We start from the raw sequence: 9304 nt of genomic DNA, 5'->3' as shown, positions 1-9304 counted from the left end.
CAGCTGTTGGTTGTTTACTAATCCACCTCTCTCCTGTGGCATTCTGCAATGTCATTACATAATCAGCCATATTTACTCAGTGCATTGAATCAACCAAAATAAATTCACTGCAGAGTGGGGAAAATAAAGTGAACAGCAGAGGAAAGGTGAGCCTTGAGATTTATGAGGAAAAGAGTCTGCAGATATTTATGAACTTATAGCTCATCTCACTTGCTGCGGTCACATAATAGTCATTTCGAGATGAGCTAAGGATTTCACTCAATCAGCCTGCTCGTGTGTGAAATTATATGAAAAACACCAGAACAGCAATTGACCATCCCTGCCCTAGTCACAACATGTGTCCACTCTTTAGCTTGCCAGTATTATGGTACTAGAAGCAGTTGCTGTTGCATGCAAAGTCTGACATTTTCCCAAAAGTAGGAAATAAGGAATCTTTTTGGTAATGGTAGTCTATTCTATTTTCATGCATTAATTTTCTATATTACAGATATTAAACAGGAGGATGAAAGCAATAAACTAAGTTTGGACATTTTACTTTTTATATAAGACTGCTAACTTGGAGATGTGTATTTTGTTGTAGTTTTTGTTATCCTTAATAACCTAATGATGTCTAACAGTCTGCAATGGTATAGAAAACAGTACAGATAAGTTTAAAGTTGCATATCAATGTTGTGTTTGTCCACCCACTCCCAGTTTGTATGTAGAGCACAGCAAGAATGCTGTACTAGCTTGCTCTTATATAATTTGTCTTTTAAATGTCTCAATAACACAGAATATTGTTTTTTTACTGCACAAATATGTAGATTATGATTCTATGATGTTCTGAATGATTTGAGGAGCTGTTTTATTTCTTGCATGTTTTCTCATCTTTGTCTTCCTGTAAAAATGATTAATTGAAATTCTGTTCTGCTGAATTATTAGTATTTTATGCTTACTTTTGACAAAAAAGCTGCAATTTGGTTGATTCCAGTGGCTAACATAAGACAGTATCCCCATAATTTCTGAGAATGGGGCATTACTTCAGTATAACATTGTAACTTGTTTAAATCAGAAAAAAATGTAAGTAATTAAATACATAGATTACAGGTACAAAGTTACTTTTTGATATAAAGTAAAGTTGTGCTAGTATAAATTAATTACTGTGTGAAATCTGTAAGGGCAGCAGTTTTCCATTTTGTTTTTTAAATTCCTAATAGTCTGAAGCAGCAGTCTGAGATTATTTAATAGTTTGTCACAGACAGCGTCACAGAAATGTAACAGTATGTTGTGAAAAAATGATTGTAACCATTAACACACTGGTATTGCATTGTCATAATTTGTACCATGTGTCTTTCTGCTAAATTGTGCGCCTGACTGGTTTTATGATTTGAGGGACTACTGAGTCAACAATTTCAGAAGCATCTGGAAGACTGTACAGCATGAGGGCAGAATACACAGAATTTCTATTGGATAGATTTAGGTACTTAAAAATCATAGATGTCCCATCTACAAAATAAAGATGTGCTCACATGATAAATGATTATGCAGTTGTCTTAATGTAGTGAAAGAAGTTATCGCAAAGGCCTGCTCTTCTGGCAATTTTTGTTTGTTACAGGGTTATCTCACCTGAGAAATATCTTAGAAAGTTCGCAAAGTACCTAGTTATGGAAGCAAAGACACTGAGCATGAAGGTCATAAATCTCTTTCTTGCATTCTTGTTTTAAAATTTTGAATGACAGAATTTGTGTAGTTATTCTGTCCTCTGAGTTGTGGTAGAAGTCATGTAATGGATGTGAGAGGCAGGACAAATTTCCTTGAAAAAAATAGGTACAAAAGGCTCCTTTCCGTGTCATTAACATATCTGGTCAACAATTATGTGATGTCGGATTCTAAGATTATTACATGCAGTATTGTATGTGTACGAGGCAAGAGAAAGTAAAACCAAATGAGGTATATCTAAAACAAGTGGAAGGTATATTTCAGTAATCTTTTGAAATTATTTCTAGCAGCCCTTCGTACAGCTTTAGTAAAACTGCAAGTTGGCTATAGGGAAAGGTTGTACCGACATCTTTCTAGGGTGTTCATTTATTAATCTGTTATATTGTAATTATTTATTTGTTAACCAGGTAAGTCTGGTTAACAAAGTGCTCCTTCTCATGGGTGACATGGATCATTGTGACCTCTCAGAGTTGCACAGTGAGCAAAGGAATTTAAAAGCATGGAATATAGGAAATAGCTCATTCACTATTCATAGCCTACATACTCTGTGTTTACTGCCAGGTAGCTAGTCTTGTCTTCCATTAACACTTTAATCCTGTTTTTCAAAACTTCCAGAAATTCTAGTTATGAAAGAGATCTGAAGTGATCATAAAATATAGGCAAAATAAGTGTATGAGTTTTGAAAAATTGACGGTAGGTCATAGATTAGTCTTGTTTGATGTCCTTAGGACTTCAGACATGGTCCTTTTCTATTTATTGTGCTCCTCATAGATATGCACATTGTTATTATAAACTGATAATGTACATTTGCTTCTTCTAGATGGAGTTGATTGATGCCGCTAAATGCATTTTAGCTGTGTGGCCATGTGGACATACTGTATAGCATATACACATTTAGTAGAGGTTCCTCTTTGGACCTGAGTTTGTTTACTTTCTGAATTTGCACTCTTTTTTTCATGCAGCCAGCACAGAGTCATATGAACTGCAACAGAATATCAGACTCCCTAAAAATTTGTCATAAAATAAATGTGAATGACTAAAAATACATTCAGAATTGTGAAGGAAATTTTCTTTACTGGACTCACAATACATAAAACAAACAGTATGTACTTTCACTTTTTATAACACTTTGTCGGACATGGGTCTAAAAATACAAAAAAAAACCTTACATCAGTGCCCTGCCCTGGTATACAGACTAAAAATAAAAGCTCTCACTTAATTGTTTCAGTTGCCTAAGAGTTGCATCATTATGAAAAAAATATATATTTAAAAAAGTATTAACCAAATTATGTTGTTGTTCAGCATATAAATATTCATAAGCATTATAAAACCCCATTTTATTTATTCTGCATGCAATGAAGTACTTTGCTTAAGAGTGTTTCTTGGATTTTTATGTTTTTATGACGTGTGGTAGGATAACAACATGTTCTGCAAAGGTAGGGCTGAGCACAGGCTATATCTTGTGAGTTGTGCAATGGTGGGGCTGAGCACAGACTACATCTTGTGAGCTGTGCAATAGTGGGGCTAAGCACAGACTAGATCTTGTGAGATGTGCAATGGTGGGGCTGAGCACAGACTACATCTTGTGAGCTGTGCAATGGTGGGACTGAGCAAAGACTACATCTTTTCAGCTGTGCAATGGTGAGGCTGAACACAGACTACATCTTGTGAGCTGTGCAATGGTGGGGCTGAGCACAGACTACATCTTCTATGCCGTGCAATGGTGGGACTGAGCACAGACTACATCTTGTGAGCTGTGCAATGGTGGGGCTGAGCACAGACTACATCTTGTGAGCTGTGCAATGGTGGGGCTGAGCACAGACTACATCTTGTGAGCTGTGCAATGGTGGGGCTGAGCACAGACTACATCTTCTATGCTGTGCAATGGTGGGGCTGAGCACAGACTACATCTTGTGAGCTGTGCAATGGTGGGGCTGAGCACAGACTACATCTTGTGAGCTGTGCAATGGTGGGGCTGAGCACAGACTACATCTTGTGAGCTGTGCAATGGTGGGGCTGAGCACAGACTACATCTTGTGAGCTGTGCAATGGTGGGGCTGAGCACAGACTACATCTTGTGAGCTGTGCAATGGTGGGGTTGAGCACAGACTACATCTTGTGAGCTGTGCAATGGTGGGGCTGAGCACAGACTACATCTTGTGAGCTGTGCAATGGTGGGGCTGAGCACAGACTACATCTTGTGAGCTGTGCAATGGTGGGGCTGAGCACAGACTACATCTTGTGAGCTGTGCAATGGTGGGGCTGAGCACAGACTACATCTTGTGAGCTGTGCAATGGTGGGGCTGAGCACAGACTACATCTTGTGAGCTGTGCAATGGTGGGGCTGAGCACAGACTACATCTTGTGAGCTGTGCAATGGTGGGGCTGAGCACAGACTACATCTTGTGAGCTGTGCAATGGTGGGGCTGAGCACAGACTACATCTTGTGAGCTGTGCAATGGTGGGGCTGAGCACAGACTACATCTTGTGAGCTGTGCAATGGTGGGGCTGAGCACAGACTACATCTTGTGAGCTGTGCAATGGTGGGGCTGAGCACAGACTACATCTTGTGAGCTGTGCAATGGTGGGGCTGAGCACAGACTACATCTTGTGAGCTGTGCAATGGTGGGGCTGAGCACAGACTACATCTTGTGAGCTGTGCAATGGTGGGGCTGAGCACAGACTACATCTTGTGAGCTGTGCAATGGTGGGGCTGAGCACAGACTACATCTTGTGAGCTGTGCAATGGTGGGGCTGAGCACAGACTACATCTTGTGAGCTGTGCAATGGTGGGGCTGAGCACAGACTACATCTTGTGAGCTGTGCAATGGTGGGGCTGAGCACAGACTACATCTTGTGAGCTGTGCAATGGTGGGGCTGAGCACAGACTACATCTTGTGAGCTGTGCAATGGTGGGGCTGAGCACAGACTACATCTTGTGAGCTGTGCAATGGTGGGGCTGAGCACAGACTACATCTTGTGAGCTGTGCAATGGTGGGGCTGAGCACAGACTACATCTTGTGAGCTGTGCAATGGTGGGGCTGAGCACAGACTACATCTTGTGAGCTGTGCAATGGTGGGGCTGAGCACAGACTACATCTTGTGAGCTGTGCAATGGTGGGGCTGAGCACAGACTACATCTTGTGAGCTGTGCAATGGTGGGGCTGAGCACAGACTACATCTTGTGAGCTGTGCAATGGTGGGGCTGAGCACAGACTACATCTTGTGAGCTGTGCAATGGTGGGGCTGAGCACAGACTACATCTTGTGAGCTGTGCAATGGTGGGGCTGAGCACAGACTACATCTTGTGAGCTGTGCAATGGTGGGGCTGAGCACAGACTACATCTTGTGAGCTGTGCAATGGTGGGGCTGAGCACAGACTACATCTTGTGAGCTGTGCAATGGTGGGGCTGAGCACAGACTACATCTTGTGAGCTGTGCAATGGTGGGGCTGAGCACAGACTACATCTTGTGAGCTGTGCAATGGTGGGGCTGAGCACAGACTACATCTTGTGAGCTGTGCAATGGTGGGGCTGAGCACAGACTACATCTTGTGAGCTGTGCAATGGTGGGGCTGAGCACAGACTACATCTTGTGAGCTGTGCAATGGTGGGGCTGAGCACAGACTACATCTTGTGAGCTGTGCAATGGTGGGGCTGAGCACAGACTACATCTTGTGAGCTGTGCAATGGTGGGGCTGAGCACAGACTACATCTTGTGAGCTGTGCAATGGTGGGGCTGAGCACAGACTACATCTTGTGAGCTGTGCAATGGTGGGGCTGAGCACAGACTACATCTTGTGAGCTGTGCAATGGTGGGGCTGAGCACAGACTACATCTTGTGAGCTGTGCAATGGTGGGGCTGAGCACAGACTACATCTTGTGAGCTGTGCAATGGTGGGGCTGAGCACAGACTACATCTTGTGAGCTGTGCAATGGTGGGGCTGAGCACAGACTACATCTTGTGAGCTGTGCAATGGTGGGGCTGAGCACAGACTACATCTTGTGAGCTGTGCAATGGTGGGGCTGAGCACAGACTACATCTTGTGAGCTGTGCAATGGTGGGGCTGAGCACAGACTACATCTTGTGAGCTGTGCAATGGTGGGGCTGAGCACAGACTACATCTTGTGAGCTGTGCAATGGTGGGGCTGAGCACAGACTACATCTTGTGAGCTGTGCAATGGTGGGGCTGAGCACAGACTACATCTTGTGAGCTGTGCAATGGTGGGGCTGAGCACAGACTACATCTTGTGAGCTGTGCAATGGTGGGGCTGAGCACAGACTACATCTTGTGAGCTGTGCAATGGTGGGGCTGAGCACAGACTACATCTTGTGAGCTGTGCAATGATGGGGCTGAGCACAGACTACATCTTGTGAGCTCGACAATGGTAGGGCTGAGCACAGACTACATCTTGTGAGCTGTACAATGGTGGGGCTGAGCACAGACTACATCGTGTGAACTGTGCAATGGTGGGGCTGAGCACAGACTACATCTTGTGAGCTGCGAAATGGTGGGGCTGAGCACAGACCACATCTTGTGAGCTGTGCAGTGGTGGGGCTGAGCACAGACTACATCTTGTGAGCTGTGCAATGGTGGGGCTGAGCACAGACTACATCTTGTGAGCTGTGCAATGATGGGGCTGAGCACGGACTACATCTTGTGAGCTGTGCAATGGTGGGTCTGAGCACAGACAACATCTTGTGAGCTGTACAATGGTGGGGCTGAGCACAGACTACATCTTGTGAGCTGTGCAATGGTGGTGCTGAGCACAGACTACATCTTGTGAGCTGTTCAATGGTGGGGCTGAGCACAGACTACATCTTGTGAGCTGTGAAATGGTGGGGCTGAGCACAGACTACATCATGTGAGCTGTGCAATGGTGGGGCTGAGCACAGACTACATCTTGTGAGCTCTGCAATGGCGTGGTTGAGCACAGACTACATCTTGTGAGCTGTGCAATGGTGGAGCTGAGCACAGACTTCATCTTGTGAGCTGTACAATGGTGGGGCTGAGCACAGACTACATCTTGTGAGCTGTGCAATGGTGGGGCTGAACACAGACTACATCTTGTGAGCTGTGCAATGGTGGGGCTGAGCACAGACTACATCTTGTGAGCTGTGCAGTGGTGGGGCTGAGCACAGACTACATCTTGTGAGCTGTGCAATGGTGGGGCTGAGCACAGACTACATCTTGTGAGCTGTGCAATGGTGGGGTTGAGCACAGACTACATCTTGTGAGCTGTGCAGTGGTGGGGCTGAGCACAGACTACATCTTCTATGCCGTGCAATGGTGGGACTGAGCACAGACTACATCTTGTGAGCTGTGCAATGGTGGGGCTGAGTACAGACTACATTCTGTGAGCTGTGCAATGGTGGGGCTGAGCACAGACTACATCTTGTGAGCTGTGCAATGGTGGGGCTGAGCACAGACTACATCTTGTGAGCTGTACAATGGTGGGGCTGAGCACAGACTACATCTTGTGAGCTGTGCAATGGTGGGGCTGAGCACAGACTACATCTTGTGAGCTGTGCAATGGTGGGGCTGAGCACAGACTACATCTTGTGAGCTGTGCAGTGGTGGTGCTGAGCACAGACTACATCTTGTGAGCTGTGCAATGGTGGGGCTGAGCACAGACTACATCTTGTGAGCTGTGCAATGGTGGGGCTGAGCACAGACTATATCTTGTGAGCTGTGCAATGGTGGGGCTGAGTACAGACTACATTTTGTGAGCTGTGCAATGGTGAGGCTCAGCACAGACTACATCTTGTGAGCTGTGCAATGGTGGGGCTGAGCACAGACTACATCTTGTGAGCTGTGCAATGGTGGGGCTGAGCACAGACTACATCTTGTGAGCTGTACAATGGTGGGGCTGAGCACAGACTACATCTTGTGAGCTGTGCAATGGTGGGGCTGAGCACAGACTACATCTTGTGAGCTGTGCAATGGTGGGGCTACGCACAGACTACATCTTGTGAGTTGTGCAATGGTGGGGTTGAGCAGAGACTACACCTTGTGAGCTGTGCAATGGTGGGGCTGAGCAGAGACTACATCTTGTGAGCTGTGCAATGGTGGGGCTGAGCACTGACTACATCTTGTGAGCTGTGCAATGGTGGGGATTAGCTAAGACTACATCTTATGAGCTGTGCAATGGTGGGGCTGAGCACAGACTACATCTTGTGAGCTGTGCAATGGTGGTGCTGAGCACAGACTACATCTTGTGAGCTGTCCAATGATGGGGCTGAGCACAGACTACATCTTGTGAGCTGTGCAATGGTGGGGCTGAGCACAGGCTACATCGTGTGAGCTGTACAATGGTGGAGCTGAGCACAGACTACATCTTGTGAGCTGTGCTATGGTGGAGCTGAGCACAGACTACATCTTGTGAGCTGTGCAATGGTGGGTCTGCACACAGACTACATCTTATGAGATGTACAATGGTGGGGCTGAGCACAGGCTACATCTTGTGAGGTGTGCAATGGTGGGGCTGAGCACAGACTGCATCTTGTGAGCTGTGCAATGGTGGGGCTGAGCACAGACTACATCTTGTGTGTTCTACAATGGTGGGGCTGAGCACAGACTACATCTTGTGAGCTGTACAATGGTGGGGCTGAGCACAGACTACATCGTGTGAGCTGTGCAATGGTGGGGCTGAGCACAGACTACATCTTGTGAGCTGTGCAATGGTGGGTCTGAGCACAGACTACATCTTGTGAGCTGTACAATGGTGGGGCTGAGCACAGACTACATCTTGTGAGCTGTACAATGGTGGGGCTGAACACAGACTACATCTTGTGAGCTGTGCAATGGTGGGGCTGAGCACAGACTACATCTTGTGAGCTGTGCAATGGTGGGGCTGAGCACAGACTACATCTTGTGAGCTGTACAATGGTGGGGCTGAGCACAGACTACATCTTGTGAGCTGTGCAATGGTAAGGCTGAGCACAGACTACATCTTGTGAGCTGTGCAATGGTGGGGCTGAGCACAGACTACATCTTGTGAGCTGTACAATGGTGGGGCTGAGCACAGACTACATCTTGTGAGCTGTGCAATGGTGGGGCTGAGCACAGACTACATCTTGTGAGCTCTACAATGGTGGGGCTGAGCACAGACTACATCTTGTGAGCTGTACAATGGTGGGGCTGAACACAGACTACATCTTGTGAGCTGTGCAATGGTGGGGCTGAGCACAGACTACATCTTGTGAACTGTACAATGGTGGGGCTGAGCACAGACTACATCTTGTGAGCTGTACAATGGTGGGGCTGAGCACAGACTACATCTTGTGAGCTGTGCAATGGTGGGGCTGAGCACAGACTACATCTTGTGAGCTGTGCAATGGTGGGGCTGAGCACAGACTACATCTTGTGAGCTGTGCATTGGTGGGGTTGAGCACAGACTACATCTTGTGAGCTGTGCAATGGTGGGGCTGAGCACAGACTTCATCTTGTGAACTGTGCAATGGTTGGGCTGAGCACAGACTACATCTTGTGAGCTGTACAATGGTGGGGCTGAGCTCAGACTACATCTTGTGAGCTGTGCAATGGTGGGGCTGAGCACAATCTACATCTTGTGAGCCTGGAGAGGACATGAATGTCTCTACCTGC

Source organism: Protopterus annectens, chromosome 7.part0 (genome assembly GCF_019279795.1).
Source record: "Protopterus annectens isolate FY-2018-M chromosome 7.part0, PAN1.0, whole genome shotgun sequence".
Taxonomy (NCBI): domain Eukaryota; kingdom Metazoa; phylum Chordata; order Ceratodontiformes; family Protopteridae; genus Protopterus; species Protopterus annectens.
Note: the sequence above shows the minus strand (reverse complement) of the source record.